This window comes from Rousettus aegyptiacus, unplaced genomic scaffold (genome assembly GCF_014176215.1).
Source record: "Rousettus aegyptiacus isolate mRouAeg1 unplaced genomic scaffold, mRouAeg1.p scaffold_m13_p_2, whole genome shotgun sequence".
Taxonomy (NCBI): domain Eukaryota; kingdom Metazoa; phylum Chordata; class Mammalia; order Chiroptera; family Pteropodidae; genus Rousettus; species Rousettus aegyptiacus.
The window spans coordinates 124,107,658-124,133,999 of record NW_023416295.1 but is presented as its reverse complement, the minus strand read 5'-3'; positions in this window follow the sequence as shown (position 1 = coordinate 124,133,999).

Below are 26,342 nucleotides of genomic sequence, written 5' to 3'. Positions count from 1 at the left end.
AGTCAGTATCACCCCAGTTTGTTTGGCTTCTGCATTAATCACTTTGCTGTGCAGCCTCTCAGTGCTTGTCTTTTGTTCTCTCATCCTTGTTGTTAAGAAGAGTCATAAAACCTGAATTTTACTCCTAGATAATCAGCAGCTGTTCACTCATGGGCAGGCCACTTAATTCTCTTTAGGACTTAATTGTGTATTCTTATCTATAAAATAAGGAATTGTGAGGCAACCAACCCCTGACTGTCTTCCCAGCATCCTTTCCTTTGGAGAATTGCCCCTCCCCCAACCTGTTCTAGAGGAACTATCAGTCAACAGTGTCTCCACTACAGGGCTTCCAGAGTTTTCCATGTCCCCTGACCAAGTTATTGGTCCAGGTTTGAACATATAAACTAAGCAGGGTTAGAACATTGTGTGTGTGTAACTGTATGGAACCAGGGGAAAGCTAGCTTTTTTAATTTTCAAAATATGTAAACTGAAATAATCATGAAGGCATAAAGCAGCCGGGGATCATCTTTCCCACTGGGTGGAGAGAATCTGTTTAAGATTAAATCCAGCATAAAGAAAGAAGAGCTGTGAAATTGAGTTTGGAGAGAACTAGAAAGAGAGAATATGAATGGCAAGAATGAGTGTTATGTTAATTATTTTGGTACCTGACTCGGCTATATCTGAAGTCAGCATGCCATTATACTTTTCAGTTTTGTGATTTGCTAAAATACCTTTTTTCCCTCCCTTATACTAGTTTCAGTTGGCTTTTTGTCACTTACTAGAGGGGTAGTTCTTATTCACACAGATTAAAAGGTATCTCCCTTCTAGCCATAATATTCTGTAACTATAAATTCCATTATGTCCTCACAGTCCTAAAGAAATATGGTTGTTTTTTTTTTTTCATACAAAGCAGATACTAAATAAATATTTTTTTAAGTAAATTGAATTGTTCGATCTGAAACCCAGGATAAAAATAGGTATACCTGGGTTCAGGAGCATATATTTCAAATGGCTTTTGTAGGTACCTGGTGATTGGCCACTTTGATAGTGATCTAAAATAATTAAAGTCAGTCTTCTATTGGCTTAGAGAGTGTTCCTGAATCAGTTGACTTTTCCTGGACCTTATTTGGAAAGCCAGCTCTAATGAGTGGTTGGATGCAAATAAAAGAGTGGTTTGCTTGGTGCAAGGATGAAACTGTTCCTGACATTTACAAGCAAACAAAAGATGGAACTGAAGGATAAAGTAGGATGTAAAGGGAAGTTCTGACTATCACCCCTACGTAATAACATAGGGTCAGAAAACAAAAGGGGCTCTTGAAAGAAAAGAACAAAATGGCAATCCAATTTGGGATGAGATCCATTCTATGTTAAATCCACTTACACCCCCTCACACCCACAGCTACAGATAAAGCATAATTTCATATTTACAAAGCTGAAGAGATTCAGATGCAATGTGTGAGCAACACATGAAAGTATTAAAAACTGCTTTCAGGGTGATAAATACTTATACATATATGCCTCCTTCCTCTTGCATCTATATGTATTTATATACTTAGAACCATATGGAGAGATCCCCTATACAATCATCCACACCTGAATCCTTTACAAAAAAAGGCTCTCTTAAATCTGTCTCTTGTGCCAGGAAGTATGCTAAATGCTTTGTGCATTATCTCATAATCCTCCCAACAGAGATTTGAGACAAATAATATCATCACTTCCATTTTATAGAGAGAGAAATTGAGATTTAGAAAGTTTAAATAACTTGCCCAAAGTTTCACCCTTAGTAAGTAGTGCAAATCTTTATGTCTTTAAATGCTAACCTGTAATCACCATGCTATGCTACCCCTCCCAATCTAATTGGTGTTAATAATAAAAATACAGATATATTGCCTGCCCAACAAAAGAGGGAGTAACTAGTTGAGCTGAGATAGTGTAATATTGTGCATATGAGAGAGAAGGAGTAGGTATATGATATATGGGGAAAGAGTCAAGTTTTAAACATTTAGGAGCTAATATTGGGAGAAAAATAAGACTAAGACACGCAGTCCCTTCCCAAGTGATAAATCCTTTCCATTTACTGTGACTCTCATGTTAAACAAATTCTATGTTTAACATAAACTCATAGTTCCATAGCTCAAACCTGCTTGGCTGCTAGCATTTTTCTTAGGGCTCTGCTAGCTAGAAAGTGAGCAGTACTGCCAGCAACAGCAAGGGAGTGCACGCTGCAGCCTGCCAGATGTAGCTGCTGAAATCTAGGAGCAGATTTAGTATTTCCTGTAGAGCCTTTCTGAGAAGAAAAGTTCCCAGCTTGTTTGTATATGACGAGCTTATGTTTCCATGATGCCTTGAACCATGGCTTTTTAGGGGTCATTTCATTTCATAAACATTGTTCTGACTCTATAGGGAATCAGCTGCATTCACACAGTTGTGCTTATGGAAACAATAACATTTGATTTTTAAGTGGAAAATATATTGTTTATAATTAGCTTATAAAAGGGACTTTTCAGAGTCATGCAAAAGATTAGGGCAGCGTTTGGTGCAATGTTCATCCATTTATTGAAGTGATGGGGACAAGGTAATGCTTACTGATGAGATAAAGTTTTAAAAGCCTTGAAAATGTGGGAGGTCTTTATAAGAGTGGGCAAGGAACTCCATTTAACACAACACAGAGTATTAGCTGCTCACATCTGTCTGTAACTCAAGCAGAAATAGTGATGGAGTCTCTTAGAGCTAAGGATTGGTTCCCGATGGCCTCATTCCGAAGAGTTATATAAGCTTTGAGGAATAGCTTAAGTGTGATTGCACATGTGGTTCCTTTTTATGACGTCAATTGAAGAGCTGATTCAACATTACTGAACCTTGGATTTTCGGCTCAATCGTTTTTTTTAAGTTCAGAAGATATAATATTTCTTTATACCTAGCTTTAATGTATTTGTTACTTTAGCTTTTATAATGTATGAGGTCATGTGAAAAATACTTCACACTTTTACCTAGCATTGATATACTGAGACATTATATGTTTTTTATCAATGGCATTTTACTGAAAGCTTTCTATATGTTAGACATATAATATATTTTACTATTTGACATCTGATACATTTTATCTCTTTGCTTTGTTTATTGCTGTCTCCCTTTACTAGAGTGTAAGCCCCATAAGGGAGCAGAGCTTTATCTGTTTTACCCACTGCTCAGTTCTAAGCACTATAATTGTGCCTGGCTCAGTTAGGTTTTCAATAAATGTGTTTCACATGAATGAACACGGACTATGCTAAGGATTTTATAGGCATAGCTTTTTGAATCTTCGTATCAACCCATTAAAGCATTAAACCATTAAAGCATGTTATGTTTCCATTTACATTTTACTCATGAGGAAAATGAGGCTAGAGAATTTAAACAAATTTCTCAAGGCCATATAGCAAATAAATTGCAAAACCTGGGTCTGAGTATAAGACTGTCTCTAAACTTCATGTTCCTTACCTTTGGCTCATGCTTTCCTCCTGAGAAAATCTACATAAAGTCTGAGCCCATGTGACTAAAATATCTGGCCTTTTTCTGGATAAAGAAATTCCCAGTGGGTGGGTAGGGGGTTGTCATAGTTCACAGAATTTTAGTTGTGGCTGTCATTAGACAAAGTCATACTTTCATTGTGTTCCTGGGATGCCTCACTTTCTTTGCCACCTATCAGGCTGTCACAAGTCTGGGAGAGAGGTCACCTTGTGTACTTGATAGACAGTGAAGCACCTATGTGGAAGAAAGAACCAGATACATTGTGAAGCATTAAGAAACCATTCGTAGCTCAGTGTTTGAATTTCTTCATCTGCCTGGGTATGTTTCAGATTCTAGAAAATGTACATTTGTACGAAGCATGTTTGTGGCTTGGGTTTAAAAGGGGAATGAGAGAAAAAAAATGGATCGAAGAGAAAACAAGGTAAATAAAGACTATGAGTGCCTTCAACACCAGAGAGGAATAAAATTGTAAAAACAAACACTTAAGCTGAACTATTCATAATAACTTATTCTCTGTCTAGAGCAGAAGAGAAGTTGACCATAACACTGGCGACAGAAGGTTCGGGCAGTTCTTCCTAGAACCCTGGGGTCCTGGCCTTTCACCAGCCACTCGATGCTGTCATTCCAACCCACCCATTAGTGTGTCCTCTTGGTCATCGTCCTCCACCTGCTGGCCTTTTGTGCATGGTTTTGCATCTCTTGTAGCATAAGTCTGAGAGATGATTCAGACATATACAAGACATAATTTGTGGTTTACAATTTTGAAAAAGATATATAGCCACTAATCACCATGCTTCTCCTATATACAGAAGACATGTGCCTGGGATTCTGCCAAAAATTACTGAAGAAGCTTCACCAGTGAAGAATTGATGGCCAGTACCCTAATATTCTCTTTGGAGGCCAAGACTTAGCTTGAATATTATCCATAAACTTTTAGTCTATCCAATCTAAACTGACTAGTTAAAAATTTTTCGTTGAGAGCAGTGATCTGAAAATGAGGTGTGTGGTAAGCAGTCGGGAGGATGAAAAGAGTAGACGTAGGTTAATTTTTCCTTTCAATTTATATTCCCAGAGATCCTTAACACTGGGTGGTAGTGTATGGTACAGAAACTGGGACTGTTAGCACTAACTGCCCACTATACTTACCCAGGGAACTTTTAAAAAGTCCACATGCTCGGGCCCACCCTAAACCAATTAAGCCAGAATCTCCGGGAATGAGGCTTGGGCACTGAAATGTTTGTGGACATTCCCCAGGTACTTCTAATATGTAGCTAGGGCTGAGAGCCACTGGAGTGGAACAAGGACTTTCAGGCTTTAGAGGCTGATAGGCCTGTGTTTGAATTCCAGATATGCCACTTTTTGCCCTGGGTGACATTGGGAACATTTTTGAACCTTTTTAAACTCATGTTCTTATTTTGTAAAATGGAGACAATTTGCCTTCATTTGTCAGAGAATCATTTTAAAGCTAAAATGAGAAAATGAGAAGATGAATGGGATATAGCTAGCACAGTGCCTAGCATATAGTTGATATTTAATAAATTAGGGTCTTTATCACTATCATCATCATTATAAGGCTTGGAAAAGACCATTGTTTCTATAAGAAAACATTGCATAGTACTAGAGCAGAGCAGGCACCCACTAGAGACCACACCAGCCATCTGCTCTTTGTCAGATGGAATAGTGTACTATGATTATTCCTACTGCTTTATCCAATCTATTTATGAACCCCTGAAAAAGTGCTGCGAAGGTTAAAACTATCCTGATGGATTTCTAGTAGAGGATAAAGAGTTCTCAATGTTAAGACATTTCTTCCAACAACGAGATTTAGTTTATTCATTTTAACTTTGGTTCTACTATTTTTTTATTTGCATCCTTTCAATATGCTGAAAAATTTAAAGCATTTGTATGATTCTATTGTGGGTTGCTCTTCATCTCTCTTTAGGAAAATCAAAAGCCAATTTTTCTCAGTACTCCTTTCAGAATAAATAAGAAGCAATATCGTGGTTTTGGTCTTTGATTAGCAACTGGTTCTTGAATCCATTGCTACAGATTCTACCCTCTTTTATGTAAATCAGGCACTTCACGAGCTACAGCTACGGAATTGCAGAATGGATTAAACCCATCATTAAAACTGGTAAAAACATAGTATACAAAGTACTGTTCACTGTGAATGAAACTTGTTTGAATTACAGTCTTGCACAAAATAAATGCTCATGTGACCGTTAAAGTGAAAAGTAATGCTTGACTGTTTCACAGAAACAAAATGATTTTCCTAACAATGACTGTGTACTTTATAAAAATCTACGAATGTGTCAAGGAGACATTTCCATGTTCTAGGAAGGTAGCTACACTATGACTGAGACAGATGACACTAACATTCTTACAGGCTCTGCTCTTTGAATCATTCATGACTGTGCCTAATAATCCCAGTGGCTTAGCTATGTAGGTCCACATCTGAAATAGCTCGCCAATGTTGTTTTCTTCAGTTACCAGCTTATTCTAATTTTCATTGCCCTTTGCCATTTTTTATCTTTAGTTTCTGCACCTTCCAATGTATCTCATATAATGAATCTAGGACACTTTCTAGGTTCTTTCATTCCCCTATTCACAAATCTTTAATAACTCCCTGCATTTCTAATTAAGTTTAAATCACATGGGGGCAAATAGAAAGAGTTTAATTTACTTGAATTTAGAGGCAGACAGATCCAGGTTTGGGTCCTGGCTTTGTGGCTTTTGGGCTTTTAGCTATGTAAATGTGGGCATATTATTTTTCTTCTCTAATGCTGTTTTGTCATATGTAAAATGAGGATAAAAATAACTACCTTAGGGTTCAACAAGCATTAAGCGAAATAACTTCTGCACATTACCTAGTACAGTGTCTGGTTCCTAGTGAAAGCTCAATTAACATTTGCCACCTTCTCTGGCTCTTGATTCTATAGCTGACCTGTATTTCCAGTTCCATCCCTCACAGTGCTGGCTGTCCCTCTGTCTTTTACATATCCTCATTTCCCTTTTCCACTCTCTCTGTATGCGTATGTCTTCCATTCCCTTGCTTCTATGGCGTTACTCATCTGGATATTTATGTGGTTCTCTTTCTCACAGATGCTTTTTTCTTAGTGTCTAATCTGCTCTTCTTGTACTTTTCCCCAGAATTGCCAGTCAAATTTAACCCGCAACCTGCTACTCATAGCCCTTGTCCTACCTTCGCAATAGTCTTTCTATCCTGCCTTGGTTCCATTCTACATTGGTGTTTACATCCACCTCCTCCACCTAATTACGAGACCCTCGAGTGCGGGGCTGGGGTCTTTCTTTTCTTGGCACCTGCCCATCTCCACTACACCTTCCTGAGGGCCCAGCAAGGTTTCTTAAAAAGGAAACACTCAAGAAGTGTAATGAGCATATTAATTATTTAATTCATCGTATGGCTAAAACATTGATATATATGAGATGATAATGCTATTATTATTAATTATATAACTGAAACATTAATCAAGTCCTCTGAGCCTGAGTAACTTTCCAGAGTAATACCATGAATGAAAGAGCTCATATTTGGGGAGCTGTGATTCAAGCCCTGAATAAGCCCTAGAGAATAAGGTATACCCAGCAAGTTCACAGCAACATAGCATGCAAAACACTAAAAGCAGCAGAAGAACAAAGCTGGGATGTTGAGATGCGGGCTAAAGTTCTCACGACTCAAGAGTATGGCTAATTTTAGGCTAGTCGGAGAAACCTCAGTCATGTTTATTCTGGCTTATAGAAGCCTGCAGAACAATATTCTCTTTCCTCCCACTGTTCCTATTGGCAAGTAGAGAAATAGAATAAATAGAGGAGGAGAAGACTGAATTCCAAGCTTAACACAAAGCAATAGTCCATCTGCCTCTATAGCTTGTATTAATCATACCTTTTTCCTTCTCTTGTTTATATATGTTTCAAGTGTAATATATCTATTCAAATAGTATATACTGATATTTAATGTTTTCTCTGCAATATTTTAATTTTGTTAATGACCACCTCTGGTTTCTCCCTTTAATGAAAACTTTATAATTATTCAGTGTTTTCACCACCAATCACAATTTTTTCCTGTATTTTAAATTTATGCTTAGCTGATAAGATGACTAGCCAGCCAAGTTTGCCAGGGACTGAGAGATTTCCTGTGACTTGAGGCTTTCAGCCTTAAAACAGGGACAGTCTCCGGGAAACTTGGAAGTTCAGCACCATGCTAAAGGATTTTTTTTCAACATTCCTGAGAGAAATATAAGATTGTTCTTTCCCACAGTGTTTGCATTCTACTTGAGGAAATAGGATGCAAAAAGCCAAATGTAGGACCCTTTAAGAGAGGAAGAACTCAAGCCTAAATGAGTGTGCAGTATATTAAGGTATGTAGTATTTTAGATCTGATAGTGGGAGGGTTGTGATGAAGACACCTTCTTTGCAAAAGTGAGCCTACAGTGTGAATGCTCACACAGGACAGGGGCTTAGAAACTCAGGAGGAGAGGTGAGAGAGGCAAATGAGGAAAAGAGGAAGTGTGAATGTGAAACAGCAAGAAATGCAGCAGCCTGATCCGGAGTTGGTAGAAGTCAACCAGGATGTTTCAGAAATGCATGTTGTGAATACAAACAGAAACGAAGTCTGGCAAGTGGTAACTTTTGTCTGGCCTTCCAACATTTGCTTGAAAAATCGACCATTGGCTGCAATTAAGATTTACATTTGTTTGCTAGACTTCCTCAAAAGGAGAATTTTTGTGTCTCATGGAATAAATCAACATATGTATTACTTATGTTCACACATCTTTAAATAGGATGACTATTGTGCAGTAAGTCAGGGAGAGACAACATCTATCATGAAATGTTTTGGGTGATGAAATACTCTGTAGCAAAACCAAAATGCTAGATTAAAGAAGTTTCAGCAAAGAAAATAAATAACTACTCTTTTCACATAAAATTTACCTGTTATTTGATATTGGCAGCCGCAAATGTTTGGATTACAGGAAGCATCCTTGCCATTTGTTTTATTGCCTCTCTATAAGTTATTTGCCTCCAATTTTAGTAGCTAAAGTATTTTTCTAATCCTTCCCAATTAACATGCCTTCTGTATCATCGAGGAACTGAAATGAAAGAGGAAGTTACATGGGAATGACATTCCATCTTTCCTGAAGAACAATTTTCTTGTCAAAAATTCAAGAGGAAGAATGTGAGATTATTTTTTCCCCCTCTTCATTTGTTGCCAGTCTCTACTTCAAATTCAGATGAACTGCATTTTCTCTGACTAGTTTGGCTTTAATATGAACTCTGTAAATATTCCATTTTCTTCTCATCACCCTTTTCCTCTCCTCAAAAGCAAGCACTTAAATAAAGAAGGAAAGAGACTCTGCTTCTCAGAGTAAATAAGCCCTGCTGAGCAGAGCCCTTGGCCCCTAGCAAAAGCCCACCCCTTTAGAAGGAAATAAGATCCTTGGGTGAAGTAGGTGAAGAAAATAAGGCAGCTGTTAAAACATTTAGTCTGTTTTTCTCTTCAACCCCTGCGGGTCCCCTGGCTTCCCTGCCCCCACCTTTACGTGATCTTTTCTATCGTCTCGCTCATGTTCTGGAAAGGCAGGGACCCTCAGCGTGGAGCAAGTCTATGAAGGAGAATGGTCCCCAGCCTCCACATCCTCACAGCCATCTTTCTCCTCTCCACCCTCCTCACCACATTCCTGGAGGATAGGCGAAAGATTGATTGGATGATTTTTTGGCAGTTCTTTGCACAGCCTGCAGCCACAGCTTGGTTTAATTAGGGAATCAGCGTTTCTTTTATGTAGGTCACATCGGGTTTTGATTCGAGATCTCATATAGCTCTAACCTTTCTAAAAAGTCAGAAATACATGTGCAGTTGGTAGGTTTTTAAAAAGGGTTTTTCATAATTCTCACCAGAGTTCTTTGTGCTGGCATATCTGTGGTCTCTCTCTTTTCGTCTAATTATCAAAATAAGGATGGCATTCTATGAAGCTTTTTTTTTTCCTATGAGGTTTCTGTTATCTGAAGCACAAAATATGCCCATGTTATAAAATTATTAGTAGGAATCTGGGCCTGGGGGAGGGCTGAAAAGTTAAATGGATTCCCTTTCTGTGAAATCTACTACTAAAGAATCTATTGCGGTACATACAAAAATATTTAGCCAGTTAATCTTTGAAATGTAATTAGAAATAAATACAAGGTAGTAAGAGAGATAGCAGACTGGGCATTATAAGGACACTTCATGAACTGAAACCTTGTAATAAATATTCTCAGGTCATAGGTGGTCCATAGGAAACCTTGTCTAAAGAATTTATAATGAATAAAGTGTATTCCTTGGCAAGTAGCCATGTAAGAACCACTGATGATGGAAGTCTAAATGATTAATATGGATCTCTATATTACTTTTGAAAAAAATCTAATACTACTTGCGTGTCAGAAATTTGTTATAATTAGAACATGATTCTAATTTAAATTGTTATTCAGGTACTACATTTTATGTTTATATTTGCTTATGGAAATTTCAAAATCTCAGCAGTCAAATAAAATATAAATACTACATATTCAAACCTTAAAGAGTAAGACAGCCACCTTCACCATCACCTCCAAAAACACACATTTTCAGAGTATCTGTCCATACAGGCTAATGCACGCTAAGTGACTAATGTGACCGCATGTAATCTGCTGTCCACAGATAATTAATTATGCTACTCAGTGAGTGTCATGCACACAAGTGAACATTGCAAGCTCTCAGAAGTGTCAAGCAGTGTCCTGTTTACATTACCTGGATGGGTAAATGAAGAGAGGTGTGAAACACTGAACCATTTCAAGTTGTGCACCTTTCAAAATATTAAGAGGGGCTATTAATCCCTCACAGGCTGTAGGTTCAATCAATTTCAACTAGATAAAAGCAGCTGGAAGGAGATGTCCATCAAAGAAGGAGGTGTCTTGTCTGTTGGAAGAATTCACAGACTCGGCCTCATTATTTTCAGAATGAAAAGGGAACTGCAGCTGTCTGTTCTGATGCATATGATTAGACTGTTCAACCAAGGGTTAGAAAGACATTGAGGAACCTTTGGTTGAGTTTCGCAGTCAGTGGTTTCAGTGCGTGTATTGACTTTCCAAACGTCTTATTGCGCAGGAAGTATCACAATAATAGGACTTGCCGTGAGATCTCTGGAATGTTCATTGTTGGAACCACATCACTGAGACTGCCTGTCTCAGGATATTTTACTTTTGTTTTCCTTGCCTGTGACTCTCACACCCATGAATAATGTCCAAGAAGAATAAAATGAAATCATTATGATTTCAGATTGCCAAAGGCAGAAATTTCGCCCTCACCTTTCAAAGAACTTAGCACTGATACCAAAAACACAGAAAGGGTGGGGTTTGTATATCTCCAAATCAAATTTAAGTCACCACTTTTGGCTGCTATCTTAAGTCCTTTAGGCAAAGGTTTCTTGACATACCTTTTTTTTTTTTATCACTTCTGTTTTCACTAATTCATTCTGTAGTATATAGAGGTTCATATTTTTGTTATGGCTGGAGTTAAACCACAGACCCTTTCAAATTTGCAATTGGTGATAGCTCATTAAAGAAAAAAAAAAAATCTACAGTGTATTCTACAGAGCTGCAATGCCCCCTCCTGTCTGCTCTGTCTGGGGTAGAGAAACTCACTTGGGTTTATGGAGTCGACTGTGAAGAGTGAAAACTGTGTCTACTACACTTTTCTCTGCCACCATTCTGCTACACACATGAAGGGCTGTAAAAACCATATCTGCCAGTAGTGACATTGATTGTACAAATTCTATTTCTTATTTGGCCTCCAATAATATACAGGAAATAAAATATAACAATAAAGATTGCTGCCATTTTTGTTAAATTGTTAACCCCAGTTATCTTTGTGGCTAAGAATATGGGTTACTAACATCTTGTTTACTCTGACATATAAGTAATCTTAACATATGTATACCTAAACAGCAACAAATCTTTTTCAGCTATTAAAATTTGGATGGAAATGAATTGGAGTTACCTGACCTGTATTTCTATCTTCAATAGGATTTCGTTTATTCTTTATCTTATAAAGCCCATGAAATAATTTATAAAAATATATTCAACATAGATTATGTCTTAACTCCTAAAAACTTCAAAAAAAATTGATGAGACCCTTAGCCAGGACTAATTGAAGGAATAAATATCCCTGGTCTGGTCTGTATCCTCTTTTTCACCATTGGTTTGATGTTGCTTACTCTGTTTTTCCACATCCCTTATCATTCACGCCCTCACAAGATCTGGTTGTTTCCCTGGGCAGGGCTTTTAATGAATAGTGCAAAAGATTCTCAGGACCTCTCCCTGTATTTCTTCAAAGTTCAGATTTTCCATGGCGTCTTCATCAATGATATTTTTAAAACGGGTTTACATGTTTCCAATATATTCTGAAAAGTAGTTCAAGTTTTTATTGCACAAAAGGAATATAATTAGTCTTTTCTGAAGAATTGCAGGTGTGATGTGTGTGTATGTGTATATGTATGTATATGAGCATGGATATGGTGTTTCTGTGTGTGAAAATGAATTGTGGTTCAAAGATGGAAAGAATTTACAAATGCAGGCTTTGTGTTGGGAAGAGAAAAGCTTTTTCTGTGAGGCACAATGTTGGGGCTAAAAAACATAATTTTCTTCCCACTTTCTAAGTTCTAACTGGGCTAATAATAAAATTAACAGAGAGAAATTAACAAAGTTTATTATATGAATGCACATTCGGGAGTGCCATGTAAAAATGAGACCTGAAACACATTGGGCAGTTGAGGTTTATATGCCATTATGGACAAAAGGGAAAGGGGGGCACAGGTTTGAGATTTCAAAAGAAATAAGCAATTTACAGGTAGCTGGGGAAGAGTGGAACACACATGGCAGGCAAATTGTTGCTAGGGAACTCAGAAACAATGGGATTTGGTGTGATCTAATGAACAGGTTCCTGCTTAGAGCATTTCTGTCTACCATACCAAGGCGACCAGGCTAAGATTCCCTCCTGAGCTGGTCTTTCTATCTGAATCTCTTAGGCAGGAAAGCGAGAGGCTCAAAGGTTCTTTCTGAGGCTTTTGTTTCTTACTAACCAGCTTACTATCTGAAAAGGTAGTTTTAGGGTGGCAAAACTTGTTCCCCTTCTATAACCCTCCAAAGTTCTTCCTCATTATCTAAAAATAACAAATGCTAAAACTTCCTACATACCAATATTAACTTCTCACATTTTAGATTTTTTCATGCCTTTAATTGTGTTGGTAACAATGATTATTAGGTTGAACCACTTTTAACCTACAAAATGAGCTCATTGATTCTTTTATAGATTTGTTTCAAATCAAGTTAGGTATAGAGTGTCCAAGTTACAGCTTCAGTTGTGAGGTTTAGGGGTGCAACTTAAAGTTTTCCTCTGGGTACAGAAAAATATGCCATGTGTGGAGATTAGAGCACAGAAGGTAAGGCATGCTTCATAGTTTCTTTTTGTATCACACATTTTGGGGCCTCCATAATATTAGTGAATCTTAGTGTCACTTGGCAGGTAGCAGAATCATATTGAAAACACTGCGAATAGAAAGAGACAACCTGTTGATACCATATTTTCTTTAGCTTCTTTATTTGATAATCATTGATTTTATTATAACCTAGACATGAAACAGTAAATACCCTTCTTTGACTTACCATATAGCCATAAAAGGCTTTTTGTTGAGTAGGGCTTCTGGAAGATGCCTATAATATTGAGATGACTGTGTTCTGATACCACTAATGACTCAGCTATCTCTCCAGCTGGCTAAGGGATCTTTGGAAAAGACATTAATTCCTGTCAAATTTTCCCTTTGGTTTTCTAACTTGTACTCAGTAAGAAATAATGACTTATTATTCTTTAGCATCTGGCGGTAGAATTCCTTAAGATGCCTTAGTAACTGAATCTTAACCTAGAAAGTTGTAACTTTTGTGACTCATGATGAGGCTGAATCCAAAGTTGAAACTAAGTGGGAGAGCTTGATAAATATTTAAACACCTATCTGACTCTGTGACAATATTGTTTTTAGAAGAAAGAAATTTTAGCTTGCTCTACTTTTATAGTGTTCCTAATGGCTTACATCAGGCAAGTACAGTCATTCATACCATATCTACTATTAGGGGGTAGCTCTCAGGCATCAAATTTAGAACACTTTAGGCACAAAAGTACAAAGTGGGAAAAGTGACACTTTGAAATGAATAAAGAGTGTAACAGTGAATGTACTGGATCTGTCATATTTAAGGTCTTAATCACCAGTGATCTTTTAGAAAATTCTGTACAAGGGAAGGCATAAAATAGGTAAAGAAGAAAACTAACTAGAAAAGAAAGATTTCAAACACAGATTATGCCAGCCATATTCAAAGTCAAAATAAGCTATTTCCACGGTGGTGGTGGAGGGGATAAAATACCTACCTTCAAGATACTTGTCATTCTTTAAAATATATTTTCACTTCTAATTAACTGCTTTTTGAAAACTGCATTTGCTTACAATATTATCCCATCTTCCTGGAGATTTTAATTTTTAATTTTTGAAATAGGCTAAAAATATTGTAATATGTGCAAAATGGTCAAAAGTAAATGTTTTATACCAAGTCCAGGGTGCTGGGAAATATGCTATGAGCCTTCCAAGTGTTCCATACAGCTCTCCCAGGAGATGAGTGCTATGACTGTGTTAGAGATGAGACACTGAGTCGCCATGAGTGGTCCTTGGATTTGAATATGTCTGTCTAATGGCAGAAACCAAAGTTCCAAGTCACAGGTTTTGCTGCCCTAGAGATCATTTGGTGATATGATGCATATGATTCAAATACAGGGGCTATTTCTACCCTTTATAAGGTCATCTGTTAGAGTACTAGGAAAAAAAATATCCCAGGTCATGCTTTGTTAAACTAACCAGTAACTTCTCGTTATCATATTTTGGATAATCAGTCATTCAGTTAGTCAGTCAAAAAACAATTATTGACTATCCACTTTTTTCTTTCTTAATTGGTCACTCTTCTCCTATAGTCTTGATGAAAGCAATCTGGAACTTCAGTGATTGTAATCATCATAAAAAATCATCATAAACATAAGAAACTCAAGTTGCCTACCTCTTTTGGCAACTCCTGGAGGTGGAACATAACTCCCCTCTCCTCATGTGTGGTCTGTGCCTATTGACTTTCTTCCAAAGAGTACATTAAGGAAAGGGAGGAAAAAAAAGTGACTTTATGGTGGAGAATCCTGACAGACACCAATTCAGCCAAATGATCAAGGTCAACATCAGTGATAAGTCATACCGATAGTATGCACCCTTGATATGGTGTGATGAAATGGCACTCTACCTCTGTGCTTTTCTTCTGAAAAACACATCACCCCCGACTAATCGTGAGAAAAACATCAGAAAAACCTCAACTGAGGTTTTCTGAAAAGCCCCAAATTGAAAAACCACCAAAAAACTGACTAGTCCACCTCAAAATTGTTAAGCTATTCAAAAAACAAGGAAAGTACGCAAAACTGTCACAGTCAAGAGGAGCTTAAGGAGACATTATGACTGAATGTAACGTGTTATCCTGGATGGGATCCTGGAACAGAAAAAGGACATTAGGTAAAAACTATGGAGATCTAAATAAAGTACGGACTTGAGTTAATAGTAACGTGCCAATATTGGTTCATTAATTGTGACCAATGTCCGATAGTAATGTTAAGAAGTTAATAATAGGGGGAAGTAGAAGTAGGATATATGGGAACTCTCTCTACTATCTTTGCATTTTTTTCTGTAAAAACCTAAAACTTACAAAATGTTAATTAAAACAAAAAAGTACTTGGAAAAAATTAGTAACATTTAAATATCTTTTGATTTTGGAGCCTGCACAGTTGTATATTTCTTTAATTTCTTTTCGAAGCGTGATAACTTCATTAGACAGCTTGAAGGAAATATGTGCTTATTCGTTCACTCTTAACAAGCATTATTGAATAGTATTAATTGAATAATAATAGCTAACCTTTATTACCTATTTATTATTTCTCAGACAATGTATTCAAAACTTGTCTTTAATTATCTAATTTAGTTTGTATACCAACGTTTTGAACTAGCTATTATTATTGTCCTTATTTCACGGATGAGGAAACTGAAGCTAAACATCTTGTCAAAGGTTGTTTGGCTACATTGTAGAGCCAAGGTATGACTATAAGCAGTCTGTCTGTGCTCTCCATGCTTTTAGACACTTTCTCAGGTAGGGGTGCATTCAGCCGCATATAACAAAAACCCAACTACAATTCTTGGGTTTTATTTTTCTCATGTAAACAATACCCGGGGCTTGTATGGCTCATTTAGGAAATAATCAAGGACTCAGGCTCCTCGATCTCTCCTCCTTCATCTTGAGTGCGTGGCTTTTTATCTTATAATCCAGCCTCAGATATGTATTCTAGGATAAATGAAGGTAGTCATAAAAGGGAAAGGGTGTCGCAAATATCAGAAAAGCAAAATGTCTTCCAAATTTCCAGCAGTTTTCTGTTAATATGTTATTGTCGGAATTCTGTCAATTTAGCTGTAAGAGAGACTGGAGATTTTGTTCAACATATGTTTTAAAAATTTAAAATAAAAGTTTTTAAGACAGACTTGCTTTTTTGTAATGTCTGCCATAGTATTGAGCTCTGCTAGGCTACTGGGATACAAATCTACTCAGGGCACAGTTTCTACTCTTAAATCATTCATAGTTAACTAGAACAGACAATTTTATAGGCCATGCGGAATTACAGAGATAGTCACAGGGAAGAAGGAATGGCACTGAATAGCTTAAGAAAAGTAGAGAGGTCTTCCTGGAGGAAGAGGCATCTGAACTTAGAATAAAAAGATGAATAAAATGCATGCAAAGAAAGGGGAAAGTTATTTCGGAGATTGAGATGAAAACACATGGTGCATGTTAGCGACTAAAAGCAACGTTGCATTAAGGATGCTCTGTGTTTGTCCCCTCTGATGCACATCTCCAGACTATACCGGTAATTCTCTTTCTCTTTCTACTTCCTTCATTGCTCCTCCTCACCTGTTAGGTCTCAGTGTAAGTGCCTTCTTGGGGAGACGTCCCCTATTGCCCCACTTAAAAATACATCCCTCTAACCCTGCCCCACTGTCAATCTCTAATTTAGCTGTTGTTTATCTCTTTCTTAATACCTCTGTACTAGGTATATAGTAAGCAATCAACAAATATTTGTAGAATAGCAGAAATGATATTATTTAATTTAATTTTAAAGGTATGAATCTCAAGTTATTTTTTTCTGGATATAATTTCATTCATGCCCATGAAATACTTAATTTTTGATTATTCCTCACTTTAATCTTATAATTTTTTTTCTCTCCTGAGAATTGTTTTTATAGTTTGATTTATTAAGAACTAAGGGCATTGAAGTAGGGATCATGTCTAATATATCCCTAGATTCTTCAAAGTATTTAATATAATATTTGCCCATGGTAGATGAACAATTTTTATTGTTATTGATGCACATGTAATATAAAACCTAGGATTCATGAAAATATATTAAATGTAACCATTTCTATTGTGAAAAGAATTGGAATGTTCATTTCTACCATCACAAAACTTTTCTGGTTCTACTTATCAGTATATCAGCTGGTGTTTTGGGAAGTTCAAACAAAGTGTAGCTACTATTGATTGCCGTGACACAGTAGAATGGAATGCATGACATGTCATTTTATGAATCAGATTTCTGTATGATTACAGAGAAATGTTTATGTATACAGTTCCTCTGCCTGCTGAGAACCCATCAACTGCTAAGAGATATAATAAGAAAAATAAATTTATTTCTTAGAAATTCTGAAACAGTTGAATGTGATCTGTAGAGATGTTTTCTTACTGGATACTCTCCATTTATACCGGCATAGCAAGTTTCCCAATAGTTTTATTCTTTATGATGCTTTTTCTGCCTTTACTTCACACTGCATTATGAGTAATCTTGTTTTGAGATGCAGTATAACAAGGAGCCATGAGACTAGACCCTTGAAGTAGTCCTTTGCAGGAAGAAATCAGAACTCCTGTGGGGGGGCTTGGGACCTCATGTAAAGTTGTCAGAGCTAAAAATGTTATCTGGAGAAAAAAAATGCTTTAAAAGAGATGGGAGAGATAATCCAGGAGGGAACATGCATGATGGAGAGAGGAGAACAAAGCTATAGCTGATTTATTGCCAAAAAGTTAACATGCAGAGATCCCAGAGAAAGGCCTAGATGTAAATAAACTTTGCCATAAGAATCAGAAAAATAAAAACTAGCCATGACAACTGTGCAGCTTTATTCAATAAATATAGTATAAAATCATAAAAATATAGAGTTAACCTCTCAAGATTAAAATAGTTAAACATTTCAGTGGGGAGGGTTGCAGATTGAGATTCCATCAATAGAATCTCACATAGGAAATAAATCCAGACTAAACAAATCATAACCTATGCTCTTTCTTCCTGAGAGCTTCTCCCTGATTCTGTCTAGTGTCTTTCCATAAGGTTCCTCTATTGAGGACTAGGCACAGTACTGGGCTGTTATATAAAACTGCTTAGAGTCATGAGACCTATCATACCTTCTGCTTCAAGCATCATTACCCTTTCCTGTCACAGGTTCTCACTGTCTCTGTTTCTTCTTCCTCAATGGTATGCAATTGTAGGTTTGAGGAAAAATTATGAGTTACCATCTTTTAATAAAAAGCTGGCACTGATAGCTTTGAATGTGAACACTTTCTCAGGGATCCAAAGCTTTTTATTTTGGACATCTTTTTTTTCCCACAAGTCAAAAAGAATCAGCCATCTTATCCCTAGTTTCTAATGCTTAATGCATCTTATAGGATTAGCTCACAAAGTTCAATATTCTTGAGTAGTAGCCTCCACAAATAGTAGATAAACTGTTAATCATGGTTGGAAGTCAGGTTCCTTAGACTTTGGTAGAGATATTTTACAAAGCATATGGCAGAAGTTGACATAATGGTTTAAGCATGCTAGATTTTATGGGTGTCAACCACTAGTAGAATTTAGTCTTGCCCCTGGGATGGGGGACAAGTTGAAGATTAAATTCATGATGATGGTATTTCAAGAACATTCAAGGTACAGGAGGGTTTGAGAGATGCTCAGAACATAGGTATTATAGTTGTTACTTCTGGGGTAGCACTATCTGGAGGAAAAGATACTTAAACTGAAATCTGAAGAATAAATAGGAGTTAACCAGATTAAAGGGATGGTAGGAAATGTGAGATGGACGGAGAATATTCTAGGCAGAGTGTGTTCACAGGTTGAGAGGTCTGTGGCATGTCTGGCAGAACTGCCAGTTATCAGTATGGCTGGGTTACAGTACTGAATGGAAGATATGCAGAGATGAGGATAGCAACATAAGCAAGGTGATACTGTGAAAATAACCTGTGAAAAGATTTGAAGGGTTATGTAAAGAGATTTAGAGTTCATTTTGAAAGCAGTGGGGACTCCTTGAGGCTGTTAACCAAGAAAGTTTTGTAATCAGAGTGATTTTCAGAGAGATTCCTCTGTTGTGCAGAGAATAGTGTGGAAACCTACAAGGACAAAGGGCCGGGAGAGTGGTTAGGAAGATCTTAGAGAAATACAGGCAAAAAGAATGGTGACCTGAACTTGATGTCTTGGTTATCTATTGTTGCATAACAATTCCCCCTCCTCTGCAAATAAAACAAAATAACTGGATAAAAAAGCATCATAAAATAGCAAATGATTACAGTTGTGGTCAGTAAGGAATTTGCAATGGGCGTAGGGGAATAAAACGCTTGCATGGCTCACTGAACCCTCTGTCTGGGGCTTTGCTCTTACTGCTGGGGCAGGAATGTCCAAAAAATGTCTCCTTACTTGACTTCCTTACACTTATATGCACAAGGAAGAATGACCATCTTCTTTAATCTGCATTATCATAGTATACATCCTTTTATTATAGAACTCGTCTTATTGATTGCATTTTATATATAGAATGATATATGTAAATCAAATATTACTATGCAGTTTCCCCTTTATCATTGTTAATATAGTATCTAAAAGTTAATATGTATTTTACTTCAGTTGAATTTGATAATTACAAAATAAAGAGATGGAATGATTTTTATGTAAATATTTCAGTATCCAACAATAACAATTAAATTGACATCATTGTTTAATTATAATTAGAATATCAGTCTAGTATACTACAGAGGTAAAATCTCTCAATCTTTTCACATATAAAAGCTAATGTTCTTTTGATAACAAGTGATAAGAAGATGCTCCAGCATCAATGTCCCAATCTAGGGAAGTCAAATTTTATGCTTAATTATCAGAGCAACTGAATTCGTCCCTGTTAATATTTACTGTTTCTTTTAATGACCTTGATTCTACCTTTTTATTTATTTTAATGAACTATATGGTAAATATACCCTAACTCACATCTCTTTTGGAAGGATGTAGGATATAAGAAGTAAATATATAAATAAACTCATATGAATGTTTATATCATCAGCTAGAGAGATGTTTATACCTTTTAACATTTAGTTGATTTATTAAGGGAACTATTTGTAGCTCCCTTCCACACATTTGCTTTCATTTAGTGATCTAGAATAGAAAGATTGCAACACAGCAATGCAATTTTTAATAACATTAAATGTGGTGGCTTGGCAAGCAACTATAAGCATAGAGGAACTACGTGAATGAGGCTAAAAAATTTAGCCTCAAAAGAGAAAGCTAGACTCAAGCAGGAATTAAATGCAGATTAAGACATCTGGAGAGAGGTATTAAATGCAGACATTCAGGAGGCAGGTAAAATCATAAAGGCTCTGAGAAAGCAATGCTGAGGTAATAGCACATCAGCTATTTCATTATGTAGTGGCAACATAATGACTAATTCACTTTGTGTCTCCAATTTTGAATCCCTCTACAGAAAAGTAATAGATTATGTTTCTCTTGGAAGAATTTTAGTATTCCAGAAGCTTCAGTGGAATGTCACATAATTACCAGAATGAGAAAACTGCCTAGTATTATGTTACGAGATCTCCACCTTGCTTCTCCCATTTATTTCACACTAAGGTCTCTATCAAGGGAGCCACTAATGTGATGAATAAGAAAAGCATTCATTTATAGAGTCACCCAGAACCTCAACAACCTTCATTAACTTTGGGGTTCTCATTCTCTATGTATTTACAAACATCACATTGCAAGATACGTATTGTGTCTATGTCCCACACTTGATTATAAAGGGAGGACTTACTGTCCTATATTAATTTTATAAACTTTATTATTATTAAATTTTTAAAACACATGTAAAAGCATAGAAAATTAGTTTGAAGGACTTTCATGTTCTTACTATCTAGCTTATGAACTCGTCCAATCTTGTTTCTTCTATATATATACCCACTTAGTCCCCTCATATTCTAGGTTATGTTGAAGTATATCCCATATATCTGAATAGTATATAGATCTAAAAGATATATATTTATATACTACACACACACACACACACACACACACGCACACACACATACATGCACACGTTCCTAACAGCATTACAACTATATCATTACCATTCCTAAAACATTATCAATACTTCCTTAATAGCATTATATGCATTTTTATATCTTCAATACCCAGCTTGATCCTACATCGTAGTGCTCAGTGAATGTGTTATGAATGGATGAGTGAAACTTATTCCCACTATTCAACTTGTTGATTCAAGAACAAAATATCATTACTTCCAGTTATTACTACTCCTCTTTATCTCTCAAAACTATTCACAAAGTTCTCTTTTTTGTGTGTGAAAATGCCATATATTCCTAAGTAAAACTTATTAGTTCTAACTTTATTCCACCCCTGTAAATTGTGAATGTTTTGAGCACTGACAATGTACTAGGAACTGTGCTAAATGTTTAACATAGATAAATATGTTTCAGATTCAATTTGATTCTAAAGTTTATGCTTTTTGACATTTTAATTTATCTTTGTACTGAGCTTCCTAGCAAAGTACCTGATACCTAGTAGAAACTCAAAAAAAAGTCTTGAAGGAGTAAAGAATAAAAGAAGCAAAAGAGGGAGACAGGGAGGAAGGAAGGGAAGGAAAGAGAGAGAGAGAAGAAAGAGAGAGGGAAGGAAGGAGGAAGGAAAGAAGGAAAGAAAGGGAGATAAAAGGGAAAGGGGAAAAAAGAAAGGAAGGAAGAAAGGAAGGAAAGAGAAGGAAAGAAAGAAGGAGAAAAAATGAAAGGGAAAGAGGGAAGGAGGAAGGTGTGATTGAAACTGCTTGAGACAATTATACAGCTCTATATAGTTTAAAAAATGTGTTTTCATTCATTTTATTTGATTTCCTTAATAACCTTTGAGGTAGATATGACGCCATCTTGAATATCTAGAGAGACGTTGAGATTTGTTGAAACTGGCAGAACTGGCTCTGCATCTGCAGTCTTCTGACTTCACATCCTATTCTTTTCAGAAACTGAAAAGTCAATAATATCTGTCTATTGATATGACTGGGATGCCACCGGAAAGAACTATGTGGTTCTCGTCCAGAATATAATACTTTAGATCAGGGGTCCTGCAAAGCTTTTCGAAGAGAAGCAGAATGGTTGAGCAATTGAAGCCTCAGAATGACCAAGATTGATGGTGTGGTACAGGGTAGTGGAAGGATGTCTACAGTCGGAGAGACCATAAATATGATGTGGAGAATGTAGAGGTGGAATATCGACAAGGCAGCATTCAACTTCACCTCTCTCCTTTGCATTCTGTAAGCTGCCTAAAACCATGGCCCTGGAATCAGTCATAAAAATACTGCCAGCAAAAAACTACCTCTTACAAGGTGGTCTCAGTTGCAAGGTGGTTCCATGTGGTAATTTATTATGTCTAAGCTATGACCCATCTAATGTAACACCCCAGCCTCACCCTGTAAATCTCCCTAAGAGCTCTCTTTGATTCTTTATAGCTTTTGCCACACTTTGTACTTCAATATTTAAACAGTTTCCATTAATTGTCACCACAATTTGATGATAAACTCCACATGACAGGAACCACATCTGTTTTGTTTATCACCATATATATCACACATACTCATTCCTGAAACATAATAATTATTTAATAAATATATGATGAATAAATGGATGAATGAGTGAATGACTAAAGCATGTGCCATTTTTTTAAAACTTAGTATTAATACCATTTTCTCAAAGTGTGAAAATGTGACTATATGAACATGTTGCACTTACAATTGTCCAATTTTAGTTACTTGGCTATTTACTGCATATTGACTTTGTGTATTATTTTATATTTTATTTTTATAACTTAGGTATAAATTAATATTATAGTAAATATTAATTAAGGAGGAAGTAGAGGATATAAAAGCAGCCCAAGGGGCAACTGCACATGAGCACTGTAGATTATTATTTTTAGTCATAAAATCCCTGAAGAAATCTTAGAACCTATGTAATCCAATTCTTCTTTTCTCCATCATTTTAGAAATTAAGCTAAAGGTTTTACACAAGATCCCAGTTAAGGTGGTGAAATGGACCGGATTGAAGGTTCTTCCCTTTTAACCCAGTAACTTTCCCTTAATTCGTCCTGCCTCACGTTATTACAATCAATTCAGCTTTAAAATTTCTTGGTTTATGGTCGCTGAAAATTTAACAATATATTTCCAAGTGTAACATATAACCTACCCTCACTTTTCCAGACAAGCATTCAATGCAAGTTCCAACTCAGTAAAGGAGGGAAAACGTGAGCATTTCTTCTGAGCACCATTTAAACCCACCACTTGAAATCATGCACAATAAACCATTTATTCATGGGTACAATCCTCCTGGTGTCCAATTTCTCACATACGTGATTCTGTTTCAAAAATACAACTTGAACTATTTTCATGGTAATGTAACATTTCAATATTGCGAATGTTTCAAAAACAAAGGAAAAATGCTGTGTTGAACCATTTGAGGATTCAAACGTAAATCTGGGTTGCAGATCTAATTTCTGAAATATTTCATTATTGTAATAGACACTCCAAATTAGCAAGCATTTTTCTTTGGGGGGAAATCAAAGCCATACCAGTTAGCATTAATGAGAAAGGAACTCAAAATAGCTTGACAATTAAAATGTATGTAAAAGCCAAATTTATTTAAAACTAATTTCCCCCACTAACTTACTATACTTTTTAAAACACCCTAGGAATGATTTCATGGGACTTCACTCCTATGTCTTAATATTTAGGAATAAAATATTGTACCCAAGTAAGGTATAAGAAAGGATTATATCATTTAATCTAAGTATTTTAATGATTAAAATAAATATTTTAGATTTTTCTTCACAGGTCCATTCTTTCCTTGTTAATAAATTATGTCTTTTAAGGAGACATATCTTAATCCTTTAAGTTTACTAGTGGATTACTACTTCAAGTCATGGAGTATAGTGACTTTCACTTTTTCTAGCCATGTCTACTAAAGTTTGCATTTTTATTGCAACAAGGTAGATTCGAGGACATGAAGATGAGCTAATTAAAGCATTCGCTATCTGTTTCAGTAGCCCTCATAATCTTAGCTGAAGTTCTTGGAACTCTGGTAAGAAAAAAGCAAAAAAAAAAAAAAAAAAAAAGAAGAAGGTAAGGAGAAGTTTTTATGTTACACAGAGTTCATAGTTTCTCCTATTGGAGGTGATTTCAGAAATCTCTTCTTTCTGAATCTCTTTGACCCATTTTTCAACAAATATTTGCCTCTACCTTAATTCCTTTTGTGGAGACAATTCACCTCACAAAGCCCCATCTTTCATTAGCTGTTAGCTTTCACTGTTAGGGTATTTTTCCCCTTTATTTTCCAAATATCAAAGTTCTGTTCTCTGGGACCCCACAGCAGAAGCCATACCCCTTTTTTATCAGACAGCCTGTCATGTATATAAAGACTGTTGTCATAGCTTTAGACATGGTTTTATATGTGACCTCATAGGCGATTCTTTAAAGGATTTGCCGTTATAGGCAGGGGTGACGAGGCGAAGAGTTGCTGGTGATTTGAAGGTGGTTTGGGACCTGGTTGCTATCAGATTAGAGGCAGTGGGTGAAGAAGAGGGTGGTGCTGCCAGGCACAGGACCCTGGCACATCATCCCTGAGCTATACCCCTGTGTCCTGTTCTCTGTGGATTCTCTCCTGTTTCATTCGTAGGCAAAGTGGGCGTACGTGAATCTCTGAGAAATGGAAAAACAAATACTCCGTTAGCCTCAGAAATGGATTAAGAAGGGCTGGCAAAAGGGAGAAAAGAGAATAATGGAAGGAAGAAGTGAATGGAACAGAAGGGCTGGCAAAAGGGAGAAAAGAGAATAATGGAAGGAAGAAGTGAATGGAACTTAGGGAGAGAATCTATCCTATAACAGAATTGAATGAGTACAGCCCACTATTGGCTAAATAATTGGAATCAGATTAATTTAAGTGGTTTTAATTGGAGATTGATCATTTCCAGTACACGAATGTTTCAACAAAGCAAACTTAACTGCTGCAACTACATTTTCTTGCCTGTGTTACTATATCAAGTCATTCATTTGAGAAACACTGGCGAGACACTTAGAAGAAATATTTTTCCATTTCAGGTGAAGGTAAAGAGACATTTTTAAAAAATGAATATACTAGAACCTCTGCTCTTGAGGTGCTCACACTCTATTTTGGGTAGCCAATAGAGATAGATGAATTATAATATCATGGGGTAATAATATTATAGAGATATGAAAAAAGCACTGTGGGAGCAGAGAGGCCAGTGCAAAGCATTTTTCCAACAGTGCCAAAGAAGTTTCACTGGGGACCTATCATTGTAATACCGTTCTGAGTATTGAGTGATGGATTGCAGTTTATTAAATTAAAAAATGGGGTGAGAGGAAGTTTTTAGGAAGTGTGGTGGGGGGAACTTATGCATGGGCAGCACTATGTCCAAGACCCCAGAAAAGTCTGGTGAGGCAGGAGAGGGAGAAGAGAAAGATGATTAGAAAGGTAAGGCCAGATGGTTTGTGAAGAGCTTTGCTTGCCAAAGCAAAAAGTTGGAATCTTGATTCAATAACCTATAAGAAATGAGAGGTTTTGGAGGTTTTATATTTGGGAGTGAGATGATCAGCTTTATTTTCTAAATTAAAAAAAAAGTTAATGAAGATTTCTTTCTTAGTGATATAAGAAATTTAAGTGGAAAAAAAATCAAACTATTGCAACAGGTCTGGGGAGACTTGATGCAGGTTTGAATTGAAAAGCAGTGGCAGAAAAAATGGGAAAAGAATAGATTTCAAGACTCATTCTGAGACATAACTTAGATTTGGTGTCCATCTGGATATGACAGTGGTTAGAAAGAAAGATAAATGAGCTTGTTCAGTCTTCTCAATGGGAGATTGTATAGAGGGTTGCAGTCTTATGGTTAAGATTATAAGAAGCTAAAGTTTTTGAAGAAATTACATGTGAGGTATCTGTGTACATCCAAGTACGTACATGGGTGTGTTTCCTTCTGGGTGCATGGGAGGACACTGACAGTTCACCGGGCAGGTACTTGAGGACAAGATTGGTCCCAGGCTTGCAGGTGAGAGGGCCTAGAACTGAGTCACAGGGCTGTTTCAGAATCCGCAGCTGGACGGCGATTAGTGGACCTGCCTTCAGAGGCACAGCCGGGAGTGTCTCCCACCAGATTCCCGGTCAGACTGGACCGCTCCTGGTTTGAAGCTGAGAGGGGCTGCAGCTGTATCACTGAACCACTTTAGGATCCACAGTCAGATCAGGATTGGTTGACTGCCTCTGGCAACACTGATAGGCGTTTCTCTCTACCGGGATCTGGGCAAGCATGACTGCTTCTGGACCACAGCTTTGATGGATGGAGTCAGAGTATGGGG